The 13,990-nt window shown below is 34.6% G+C and overlaps 1 protein-coding gene and 1 pseudogene across 2 annotated transcripts in view; both read left to right on the forward strand.

The window, feature by feature from the left end:
- Window positions 1–13,990, forward strand: part of Edil3 (EGF-like repeats and discoidin I-like domains 3) — a 501,754-nt gene that overhangs the window by 19,594 nt on the left and 468,170 nt on the right. The gene's annotated exons all lie outside the window — the stretch shown is intronic.
- On the forward strand, window positions 2,509–3,511 carry Gm18317 (predicted gene, 18317; annotated as a pseudogene).

Raw genomic sequence — 13,990 nt, forward strand, 5'->3', positions numbered from 1 at the left:
TTATTTAGAAAGTCAAGATTGCAATGAAATTAGAACTTTAATTCTTAAAGTTTACAAAAATCTACACAATTATGTGCCTTTTTTAGATGCTTCCAAACACTTAGAAATTATATAATTTGTAAATCAGAATATATATTATACATAATATATATGTATAATATATATATTATGAATATGTATAATATATATATTCTCAAACATTATATATATATATATATATATATAATATATATATATTCTCAAACATTTATCATATTTTCTTGGAGAAAACATACAAACATTCTTTCTACTGCTTTTGGGATCTGCAATATACTATTATCTATACTTTGTCTTCTATGCAAGTTCATACGAAACATATTTCTGTTTTCTCACTGTTATATGGTTTTCACTGGCGAACCTTCCCTCAGTTTACTCTTCCCCTGGTCTCTTCAGCCTCTGCTAACCATAGTTATACTCTCAACTTCAACTATCTGAACATGAGTGAAGCAATTCAGCCATTCTTTTCTGTCTATGACTTATTTAAGTTAATCTAATGATCTCTAAATTCATCTCTCTTATCACACACAGCACAAATTCATTATCTTTTATGGCTAACTTGTATTACACTTCATTTTTATAATCTATTCATCACCTTACAAACACTAAAATTGGCTGTTTCATCACTTCATATCTCTTGTTAATAGTACTATAAGGAACATGAAGGGAGATGTCCATCTGCATATTATTTGGTTTCCCTTAGAGTGTCTGTAGGTTTTGTCCAGGTTTTACACATAAGAGTTTTTTCTATAACAGATGTGCTAATTAACACGCCAGCAAAGGATTGTGTAGGAATTCACTTTTCTTCATATCCTCACCATTACTTGCCAGCTTTAGTTTTTAAATAACCATTCTTATTATTTCTCCAGTGTTCTTGATTTGAATTTTGAATACATTAGTGATGCTAAATATTTTTGTAGCATTGTTAATTGGAAACACTGTGGTTTTCACAAGATATTTTTCAAAAATAAAAGCAAAATTACTACCTGAAACAACCTATACCAGCTTTGTACCATATTTGAAGTCATGCATTATAATCTCCCTTTTATTATACTTTTGGATCAGATATTTCTAGCTATTCTCAGCTGCCATATAAAGCTTCAAATATGTTGATCTTGCTCTTTGACGAATATCGTAGGTAGTTCTATAGGAAGTATGCTCAATCCAGAAGGGGTAGCTTTAGGTACCGTAACATTTTAGCAATATTAACTCTACCAATGTGTGCACAAGGAGATTTCACTTCACATTGTAAGTATGCACTGGTGTTTTTCCATTTTTAATTGTAGAGAGTGTTATCTCCTCTGAAAAGCTACTCCAAAGTATATTTCTGTAGCTTATTCTGAAGGGTATTCTTTTCTTGATTTCTATGGCATATTATTTTCTACTGGCAAATGGTAACACTTCTGTTTCTGTATACTAATTTTGTAACCTGAAAATGTCTATCATTATGCTTGTGAAATGACGTGCACTTTAAGTTCTGAAACAGGACATAAAAGCACACAGCGACATGGCATTGATTTCCTCACTATTCACCTTGTTGTGAAACAAGAATTCTGTCCAGAGAATAGATTTCCCAGCCTCATGCTGTGACTAGTTGTTTACAAATACACCTTTAAACATTTCATATAGTCAAGTTTTTACATAAAAATAAATATAGCAAATTTTTTGATTAAACTTTATAGGGTATGTGTCCAGAAACATATACAAAGATTCATAGCAATCTGGCACAATGAAAGTTGCAATAACTGAAATTGTAAGCCAACAAAAAGTACCCCAGAATTGAAAACATTTAGAATAAGTAGGATCATTTGACCATCTTAAAACAATTATCACATTTCAACAGTTTTAGATGGAAAAGTGACTCTCTTGTATAATAAAGACTTTGTCATATTTGTCCAGAGCTTTGATTCAATAGTCCTTGTTCTTGCAGAGAACAAGGTTTCTCTGGGTTTCATTCCAAACACCCACATGAGCTGAGAATTAAGTCCCACCCAGAGGTTCTGGTGCCCCCTTCTGACTTATGCAGACACCAAGTACACACAGGGTACACATACATACATAACTATATACATACATACATACCTATATACATACATACATACATACATACATACATACATACATACATACATATATACAGGCAAACACTATTCATGTAAAGTAAATAAATTCAATTAAAAATATATTGTTATAATTTTTCATAGTTTTTGTACAACAGTAGGGCCATGCAGCAATAAAAGATTTTTTTAGTATTGACTTTACTTTCAATGCTATAAGAATGTGTGTGTGTGTGTGTGAAATGGGATAAGACTTTGTCAACATTATTCCAGAAAAATGGAGTTCCCAGAAAGCTTTGCTTTAGCTCCTCCTTTCACACTTGAGCTAAGTTCAAATGATGAGATTAAAAAAACAACAACAACAAAACAAAACAGATTTTCTTATAAACTCTTTAAGCAAAACATACCTTTGGGTCTGGCGCGCCGTGTGGTTCTGAAGGAAGCACTTTAATGTGGGACTTCCTGCAGGCTTCTGGCCATGCTTCCACTGAACTGCTCCAAAACACCTTGGTACTGTTTGTGCTGCAGCAAGAGGCCTGGGTAGTGGAATGGATAGGTGAATTCCACCAGATCCTATTATCTATTGACTGCCCTTAGGCCAAACCCACTATAATGCAAGAGTCTCAAGGAAATCATCATCAAAGTGCCTGAGTTTATAACTTGATAATTCAACTGTGCAAAGAGATGGAGTCCTTGGCTTGTGTATTATGGATCCTTACAAAGCAAGTTATGGTGTAGAAGACGCTGAGAGTGCTGTCACATAGTTAGCTCAGATGATTATGAGATGCGAGCATAGAAAGTTCTCTCTGGACAAAATATTTCCACAGAAGTCTCTGAATGCCAACAGTGTGGATGCCATCGGCCAGGTTGCTGACGGCTAGAGTATCGCTGCCTGCAATCAAGGATATCCATGTGCCACACTGAGTAAAAGTCTATGCAGATGTAGAGGAGTAGCAATGGAAACGGGCTTAGAAATGGGTTCTAGAGTCTGAAGAAACCCTAGAGACAGCTATCTGTTCGGCAGACTGGAAGAACAAAGTCCAGATTCTGACTTTTCAGAAGCAGAAAAGGACAAATCAGGCAATAGGAGGTACCAGTCCGGTTCTGGCTACCACCAAGTTAAACTGATTAGAAACCTTGCTGAAGCTCTGACTCAGTCTAATAAAGATACAGCATCAATGGCTGTGGAGAGTAGTTATGACAGCAAGTTCTCTAAACTTGCCAGGGATTCCAACAGTCCTACTGCTCTCTACTCCCAGTGATGTCACAAGTATGGCGGCTTAGGCCATGAGTGTATATGGGGCTCGCACTGAAGCCACAGTGCCTGCTGGGAGCCCTGAACTTCAGGGAGAGCAGCAGAAATGTCCAGGATACATAGAGATTCAAGCCTTGAAGAACTGTATAGAGTTAAGTTTAGTGGCCATGGCTTGGCCAGGGAATCTGGGAAAACTCTTAGATTTCTGGTTTCAGTATCCCTGCCAAAATTTTATTTTTTACTTTTTTTATTTGAAGTTTGAAATTATGTAATAAACTCATTAGTGCCAAATCAAAAGGATAATAACAAAAAACCAACCAAACATCAAAACAACAATCAACTCTTTTTTAAATCTTTATTTAAAAATATTGGGCAAAATAATCTTAGAAAAGTGGATCAAACCTTATAAAAGTGGATCAAACTATATAGTTGTCTCAATTGCTTGTTGCTTGCACCTGTTCAGTACATGACTAAAAAACAATATGCCAGCACGCTTCTTTGAATGTTTGAGAAAACAAGTCTGTGTTAATTACCATATGATTTCAGTACTCTTTTTGAAGAGTGTATATATATATATATATATATATATATATATATATATATGTATGTATATATGTGTTTGTGCTTGCACATGTAGAGGCCAAAGATCAAAGATCAACCCAGGGTGATTTCCTTTTGCACATTCTCTCTTATTTTTTATATATTTTTATTATAATTCATTATATATGTATATATTATAAATTTTATTATGATAAAATAAAAATTACCTAAAAGACCCATTCCACTATGCTAGTCAGTGGTAGGATTTCTGTTATCTGTTGCAAGTTCTCCCTGGAGATTGACTTAAGCTTCCTCCCTCCCAGTGTTAAATGAATTGAGGTTTTTACTTAGGTAATCAGAATTCGGGAGGTTACAACCTACAGAAGTGATGGGAGTATTTTCTTCTATTCTACTCTAGTTGGGAATGACTAACAAAAGACATGAAATTTATGCACTCGTTTTATATTAGGAATGTTTTAGGAAACACTGAATTTATTCTCAGCCTTCAAACACCTTGAACTTTAATTTATCAGACTTTGTGTTTAACAAAATTGGATATGTTCTGACTGAATTAACGGAGCACAGAAAAATCTGTAAAAGATTTGTCCTTATCTTCTTTCTCTTATTTCTATGGATTATGAAGTATTGAGACTGTATTGGATACCCGCAGAGCTCCTGGCCTTTAACCTCATAAAATCTTCCCAGTATTTTTCCATTGACAATCCTGTTTCCTGTAGTTGTGTCAGGGCATTCCATCTCATCCCGCTTCTGTTTGTTTCTTTAAGTCTTATCTCTTCTGGTGAGATAGCTGTGAGCTGATCCCACCTCACTGTAGTCAGGTAGGAGTCAGCATGTTAGACATAGTTCAGCAAATAAGTAATGGAAACATGGGATGGTCAATACAGAATCATGTCTCCAGAGCATTAACACCCACAGATATGACACATACACAAATGTAACGTCAACATGTGAAATAAAATTTCATAATGGAAATTATAATCGCAAAAGGGATTTTAAAAGAAATAAATTTTATAGTCAGTTAATTCACCTATTGATCATGAAACACAAAGGCAGAAGTTTAATTCAGTTAATTAAGCATTTTATATTAGGAGGCTAAAATTGACTGATGGCAATGGGAGTCCACCTGCTCAAATCTCATGAACAGTTCCTGTGTATGTTTGATTGGTGAAATTAAGATTAATCTCCCTGTTGCTCCATTTTTGGCCCTTTAGTTTTTCAATGAATATTTCCCCATATATTTAGATTAAGTAGGACATTCCCTTATTTCCAAATCAATTCTAACAGATTTAGAAGACATTTAGTTGTATTTGCTAAGATTTTATAACTAATCAAACAGATAACAAATGCTTTTCTCACAATTTCATGTTTTCAAGGGATTCTCAACTTATTTCAAATTGTAACCTCAGCATGCATGTCATAATGCCCAATCTTAAGGGTTTGCTATTTCTTAAACCTGCATATGTTAAAATTTGTGCTTTAATGATTGCCAAAGTGCTGCAATACATTGTCTAATTATATGTACATCTGTATAAATTTTAGGTAAAATAGAGCATTACAGATAACATTTATCAAAGTGGTTTCTATGAATTTTTTATATTACCCTGGCATATTGATGATTTATTATGAAGGCAGTGATTTAGGGCAATGTTTGAATTAATCATTCATCCATTTAAAATATCACTTTTTAGCTTTTAAGATCGTCTTACACAGTATAGATAGAAAGTAATTATTAATTTTAATTTTTATGGGGAGACTAGCAACAGTAGTAAAGATATATATATATATATATATATATATATATACATGTATATATACATGTATATATATGTATGTATATATATATATGCACACACGCATATATATACATGTATATATATGTATGTATAAAGATATATATATGTATATATATGTATGTATATGTATGTATATGTATATATATATATATATATATGCGTGTGTGTGTGGTTTTTTTTTTCGAGACAGGGTTTCTCTGTATAGCTCTGGCTATCCTGGAACTCACTTTGTAGACCAGGCTGGCCTCGAACTCAGAAATCCACCTGCCTCTGCCTACCAAGTGCTGGGATTAAAGGCATGTACCACCACGCTTTTAATGAATAAATACAAATTCCTTTAGCTTAGTAATTAACTACTTGAGGAAGCTTATTTTTTCCTTATAAATGATATCACAACTGTTGTAATTATATTGCTGTGTCTTTCTAGAAAATTCTTCATGGTATTATTTGATGGTAGGCAGAAAATAGTCCTACAATGATCTCCATGTCCTAATCGCTAAAATGGAAGAGCCAGGACTTTATACATGTAATGAATCTAAGATTCTGCAAACAGAACAGCTTTCCTTAATTATCTTTTCATCCCAGTTGTCACAGTCTTTTAACTGATATAGGAGTGTATGAGATTTAAAGAAGGGGATATGATAACAGACTAGTCTTGGAAATCACCATGAAAATATCTGCTGCCAGCATTGAAGACAAAATCAGAATGGGTCAAAGACTGCTGTCACATCCCTAGTAACCAAAGATACAGAGACTTCTCTGGGGCTTCCAAAAAGGAATGCAGTCCTGCTGACACCTTGACTTTAGCCTAGGGATATCTATTCGTGTTTGATTTGAATTTCAGGATAAATTCAGACTGTTTAAGCCATTAAATTTGATATTTTATTATATAGAAGTAATGGGAAATTAGTGCTCTAATTGCAAAAAGAATGTCTTCACCACAAACTCAACCCTGTTTTTGCCTCCCCAAACACCATCTTATTTTGGCACACAGAGCCACAGTAATAATATTTTGCATGATGTTTATGTGCATAGCTAAGAGTTTCAGCTCTATAGTGGGACTCTATCCAAATGAACAACAAAATTGATGAATTATGATTTTTATCATTTTTCAATTTGCTTAAAAGATATATTTGTGTTTGGGAAATGAGTTATAACTTATACTCAAGAATCACTTCATTTTCTTAGCTTTTGTATAGAACTGGACTTTTTTTTTTTAACCAGTTTTGGAACTCTATTAAAATGAACTTTTAAAGTAGTCTATATAATTGCATCACACTAAGTTTCTCTTGTGTTAAATATTGTTAGAGATAAATGAAGCATCTGCTCTGATTTGAATACATGCTTCTTTTTTCTTATACAGAATTACATACCCATACTATTCATTTTTTATAACCTGATTGATGATTTTTAATGACTTCTCTAAGCTATGAGGCTAATATAAGCCATGATTGTGAAATATAAAATTTCTTAAAAGAAATTGAATGTTTTACATGTAAACATTATGCAAAAAAATAAAATGTACACTGAATGAATCTCAATTGTATGTATTGGTCATTAGTAACTAATACGTTACAGAAAATATAAAATGATGTTTTAAAATCTTTTTTATAAGATAATTATTGAACAATCATTAACTGTTTAGGTATTCTAAATGTTACTAATTATCGCTAGATAGCCAAGATATGCAGGCTAAGAAGATAATAGGATCTCAGATCCTAGGCTACCACTTTACATCATGTATTTCACACAAAATCATACAGCTTTGCCAGATGATTAACAGTAGAACATAAAAGTGCTCAATACTGTATATGAATCTAAGGTTAGAAAGCATAAAACTAATAATGAAGCTGAGAATTCTTGTCCCAAAATCCCAGGAAGAGTCAAAGCAGGGAAAATGTGATTGCAGTACTGCTAAGATACGTTTCCTAAAAAATGTCAACCTACAGACATCTTGCTTAACGCAAAAGAGATAATTTAAAGGAGAAATATGGGAGGGTAGTGTTTTAGCCCTGCTGCCCAATACTGCAGATTGTTCCTGTGTGAGTACAGATTTCTTGAAAAGTGGGCATATGCAATTAATGTGTCTAGTGACTTCAGACTACACAGGAGATTTTAAAGATAATAACAAAAGTTATGATTCTCATCACTGTATTTATTCAAGGGCAATGAACGTTGTTATTGTTGTCATTATTAATTAGATATATTCTTTACAAACTTTATGTATGTGTATACTGCATACTTGTCACCATGAAATCCCTTCCCTGCTGTCTTTATCCCTCTCTTCACTCTCCTTCCACTCCCCTATTCTTCCCTCCCACTCCTGTCTACACTTTTGTGCCGCCTAATTTTATATCAACTTGACACAAGCTGGAGTCATCTTGGAAAATGAACCCTCAATTGACAAAATGCACTCAAAGGCTTGGCCTGTGGGGAAGCCTATGGTGAATTTTTTTTTTTTATTGGTTTCTGCCTACAAATTCCTGATTTGAGATCCTGCTGGAGGATAAACTATAAAGTGAAATACCACCCCCTCCCCACACTCACAAACGTTGCTTTGGGTTATGTTATTATAGCACAGTATTAGAGCCTAACTAAGACTATATTTCAGTTATTCTCTTGATTAAATGTTACATATTTTAAATGACTTAATTAAATCAATTCATTTAAAAAAGGGAAATAAATTATGAAAAGTACTTATTTACTTGCTCATTTTACTACAACTGGAAGATGTTACTATATATTTTATAATCTACAGTACAATATTTTAAGATATACACTGCTGAATGATAGAGTCACATAGATGTATTGTTTATTTAAATTATAGTGAAATATATAATACCACAACTTTTTCAACTTTCAAAATTACGCTAATATAGTCATTACAACCTGTAACTCTCACTCCAGAGATCCAGATCCCTCTCCTTTATATGTGCACACACACACACACACACACACACCACAGAGAAAAAGAGAGAGAGAGAGAGAGACAGGGAGAGATATGCACACACATGCTCACAAAAATAAAAACTATATATACAGCTTATAGCCACACAAAGCTGTTCACTTTCTGTTTGCATTGCGTGGTGCATGGTTGAATATGCGTGAGAAGAGTGAATGCTTAGGCAGCAGTAGGAAGCATCTGCTTATAGAAGATTTATGTGTGCAAGATTAAGATAAACATGTGTGGCTGCTGTTAAAGGATGCCCTGACAACACTATTCTGGATATTGGTTGCGAGCCTTGCCGTTAATGGCCAAGCAGCCTCTCCAGCCTGGCTCACTATTCTTTACAAGGGTAGATAGTAATATATTTTGTGTTGCTGAAAGAATAACATTTTAAACCACACATGATATTTAATGAAGTGACAGACCTATTATTTTATCATGTGTGCATGTGTGTAGTTTAGATCAAAACCAGTTATGTGAATATGCTTACCCCAAATCTTTTATATCTATGTAATACAAAACTCTAGGAAATCATATTTTCTCAACAGGACTTCCACTTATGTTATCAATAGATATATCAAGCAATATTCAATCTCACCATGCAAGCAGATAAACAAAATTTGAACCACTGTGAACTGGCCTTGGATATTTTTGACACTAAAAACATAAAAGTTTCATAATGTCTCATATTTTATTTAACATTTATTTTAGGAAGAATATAATTTAGTTCAAATTTTTAGCTATGGAAACTGACATGAGCTGTAAAATTTACTGAACTTATAATAATATTAAGGATTAGGTATATGCTTGATATGTAAACAACACAAAATCATATTACAGTGAGTGCTAAAATCACTAACAGAGCTTAATAGCATATGAGCACAACAGCTTTGGAGTTAGACTATCTGTGTTAGACAACAAAGCATTTCTCTGTCAGTTTTACTGTGTTTCCAAACCTTGTTTATAGCATGAAAGCAGTATTAGCATCTACTTTGTAGATCTATTATGTTACATGAATAAAAGAAATTATTGACAATTTTTAAAGAGTACCAGACACATAATAATGTTTTTAAATTAATAAAAAAGTAACTAATATATAATTATAAAACCTATAATATTGATATACTACATACAGTGAAACAATTGGCTCAATATTAGCATATTCACGCTGTGAAATAATTTCTACTCACTATTTTATGTGAGCTGTGATATTGTATATATAGAGAGAAGTGGAGATCATATATTAACTGTATTTGACATTGGGGTCTGCTTTTTGTTGTCATAGAAAAGGACTAAGAGGTGAACAGGAATCCATTTAAGTGAAAATTAGCTTAAATATAATTCTATTATATCTAATATAAAATATATTAGCTTAATTGTTCCAAGTATTCCTGAAGTATGTTTGGAATAAAAAAAAATTTAATATAAAAATATTAAATGTCGATTTTTCTTCTCAGAAAATAGACAGGATACATTTTTGAGAGTGTAGATATTGGAGTGGATTATTGCCCTTCGAGATTAGAAGCTTACCTAATTGATACATGGCAGATCATTTCTTTACAATCACCCCTTAACCTACTGCTACAGGAGAACAAGCAAGCTGCTGCAGGTCACGCTTGACTGGAGAGCACAGGTGGACATACTGCCACTAATTAGATTCCTCTGGACATCTTTTTTCTCAACACAAGGATGAAGAAATATCTGGGGCACTGTTGATTCAGGACCTGTATTTGGCATAACATGTTGTGTTGTTATACTTTTAAACAATGGCAGTAAAATATTTCAAATGTTAGCATTAGAAGTTAAGAATTCATCCTTTAAGATTCATCCATTTAAAAGGTGACTATATTATAACAAAAGGAGAAATGATTTTGTAACTCAGTTTTTTTGTGGAGTTATAGTATTGAAAACATGTTAGAATTGTAATCTAGCACATTGACACACATACCCAAAATAGAAAGTATATATATTTGCCAAAATAATGATTGAATGAAATAATATATTTCTAAAATGTGAGAAATCCTGAAATATAACACCAATTTAAGGAAATATAAAAACTATTTCCTTTTTTTAAAATTAGGTATTTGCTTCATTTACATTTCCGAAGCTATCCCAAAAGACCCCATCCCCCAACCCCACTCCCCTACCCACCAACTCCTATTTCAGGCCCTGGCGTTCCCTTGTACTGAGGCATATGTTTATAAAACCAATGGGCCTCTCTTTCCAGTGATGGCTGACTAGGCCATCTTCTGATACATATGCAGCTAGAGACACGAGCTCCAGGAGATACTGGATAGTTCACATTGTTGTTCCACCTATAGGATTGCAGTTCCCTTTAGCTCCTTGGGTACTTTCTCTAGCTCCTCCATTGGGGCCCTGTGATCCATCCAATAGCTGACTGTGAACATCCACTTCTGAGTTTGCTAGGCCCCTGCATAGTCTCACAAGAGACTGCAATATCTGGGTCCTTTCAGCAAAATCTTGCTAGTGTATGCAATAGTGTCAGCGTTTGGAAGCTGATTATGGGATGGATCCCTGGATATGGCAGTCTCTAGATGGTCCATCCTTTCGTCTCAGATTCAAACTTTGTCTCTGTAACTCCTTCCATGGGTGTTTTGTTCCCAATTCTAAGAAGGGGCAAAGTGTCCACACTTTGGTTTTCTTTCTTCTTGAGTTTCATGTGTTTTGCAAATTATATCTTATATCTTGGGTATTCTAAGTTTCTAGGCTAATATCCACTTATCATGTAAGTACATATCATGTGAGTTCTTTTGTGATTGGGTTACCTCAGTCAGGATGATGCCCTCCAGGTCCATCCATTTGCCTAGGAATTTCATAAATTCATTCTTTTTAATAGCTGAGTAGTACTCCATTGTGTAAATGTACCATATTTTCTGTATCCATTTCTCCGTTGAGGGGTATCCAGCTTCTGGCTATTATAAATAAGGTGCTATGAACATAGTGGAGCATGTGTCCCTCTTACCGGATGGAACATCTTCTAGGTATATGCCCAGGAGAGGTACTGTGGGATCCTCCAGTAGTACTATGTCCAATTTTCTGAGGAACCACCAGACTGATTTCCAGAGTGGATGTACAAGCTTGCAATCCCACCAGGATTGGAGGAGTGTTCCTCTTTCTCCACATCCTCACCAGCATCTGTTGCCACCTAAATTTTTGATCTTATCCATTCTGACAGGTGTGAGGTGGAATCCCAGGGTTGTTTGATTTGCATTTTCCTGATGATTAAGGATGCTGAACATTTTTTTCAGGTGATTCTCAGCCATTTGGTATTCCTCAGGTGAGAATTCTTTGTTTAGCTCTGAGCCCCATTTTTTTTTTGTTTTGTTTTTTAGAATTGATTTTTTTAATTAGGTATTTTCCTCATTTACATTTCCAATGCTATCCAAAAAGTCCCCAATACACTCCCCCCCCCCCACTCCCCTACCCAGCCACTCCCACTTTTTGGCCCTGGCGTTCCCCTGTACTGGGGCATATAAAATTTGCAAGTCCAATGGCCCTCTCTGAGCCCCATTTTTAATGGGGGTATTTGATTTTTTGGAGTCCACCTTCTTGAGTTCTTTTTATATATATTGGATATTAGTCCCCTATCTGATTTAGGATAGGTAAAGATACTTTCCCAATCTGTTGGTGGCCTTTTTTTCTTATTGACTATGTCTTTTACCTTACATAAGCTTTGCAATTTTATGAGGTCCCATTTGTTGATTCTTGATCTTACAGCACAAGCCATTGCTCTTCTATTCAGGATTTTTTCCCTGTGCCCATATCTTCAAGGCTTTTCTCCACTTTCTCCTCTATAAGTTTCACTGTCTCTGGTTTTATGTGGAGATCCTTGATCCACTTAGATTTGGCCTTAGTACAAAAAGATAGGAATAGATCAATTAGCATTCTTCTACATGATAACTGCCAGTTGTGCCAGCATGATATGTTGAAAATGCTGTCTTTTTTTTCACTGGATGGTTTTAGCTCCCTTGTCGAAGATCAAGTGACCATAGGTGTGTAGCTTCATTTCTGGGTCTTCAATTCTATTCCATTTGTCTACTTGTCTGTAACTATACCACTACCATGCAGATTTTTCACAATTGCTCTGTAGTACAGCTTTAGGTCAGGCATGGTGATTCCACCAGAGGTTCTTTTACCCTTGAGAAGAGTTTTTGCTACCCTAGGTTTTTTGTTATTCCAGATGAATTTGCAGATTGCTCTTACTAATTCGTTGAAGAATTGAGTTGGAATTTTGACGGGGATTGCATTGAATCTATAGATTGCTTTTGGCAAAATAGCCATTTTTACTATATTGATCCTGCCAATTCATGAGCATGGGAGATCTTTCCATCTTCTGAGATCTTTAATTTCTTTCTTCAGAAACTTGAAGTTCTTATCATACAGATCTTTCATTTCCTTAATTAGAGTCACGCCAAGGTATTTTATATTATTTGTGACTATTGAGAAGGGTGTTGCTTCCCTAATTTCTTTCTCAGCCTGTTTATCCTGTGTGTACAGAAAGGCCATTGACTTGTTTGAGTTAATTTTATATCCAGCTTCTTCATTGAAGCTGTTTATCAGGCTTAGGAGTTCTCTGGTGGAATTTTTAGGGTCATTTATATGTACTATCATATCTGCAAAAAATGATATTTTTACCTCCTCCTTTCCAATTTGTATCCCCTTGATCTCCTTTTGTTGTCGATTTGCTCTGGCTAGGACATAAAGTACAATGTTGAATAGGTAAAGAGAAAGTGGGCAGCCTTGTCTAGTCCCTGATTTTAGTGGGATTGCTTCTAGCTTCTCATCATTTACTTTGATGATGGCTACTGGTTTGCTGTAGATTTCTTTTCTCAAGTTTAGGTATGGGCCTTGAATTCCTGATCTTTCCAAGACTTTTATCATGAATGGGTGTTGGATTTTGTCAAATGCTTTCTCCTCATCTAATGAGATGATCATGTGGATTTTGTATTTGAGTTTGTTTATATAATTGATTTTGGCGATGGATTTCCATATATTAAACCATCCCTGCATGGCTGGAATGGAACCTACTTGGTCAGGATGGATGATTGTTTTGATGTGTTTTGATTCAGTTAGCGAGAATTTTATTGACTATTTTTGTATCGATATTCATAAGGGAAATTGGTCTGAAGTTCTCTATCTTTGTGGGATCTTTCTGTGGTTTAGGTATCAGAGAAATTGTGGCTTCATAGAATGAATTGGGTGGAGTACTTTCTGCTTCTGTTTTGTGGAATAGTTTGTGAAGAATTGGAACTAGATCTTTTTGATGGTCTGATAGAACTCTGTTCTAAACCCATCTGGTTCTGGGCTTCTTTTGGTTGGG

The sequence above is a fragment of the Mus musculus genome, chromosome 13, assembly GCF_000001635.26.
Source record: "Mus musculus strain C57BL/6J chromosome 13, GRCm38.p6 C57BL/6J".
Taxonomy (NCBI): domain Eukaryota; kingdom Metazoa; phylum Chordata; class Mammalia; order Rodentia; family Muridae; genus Mus; species Mus musculus.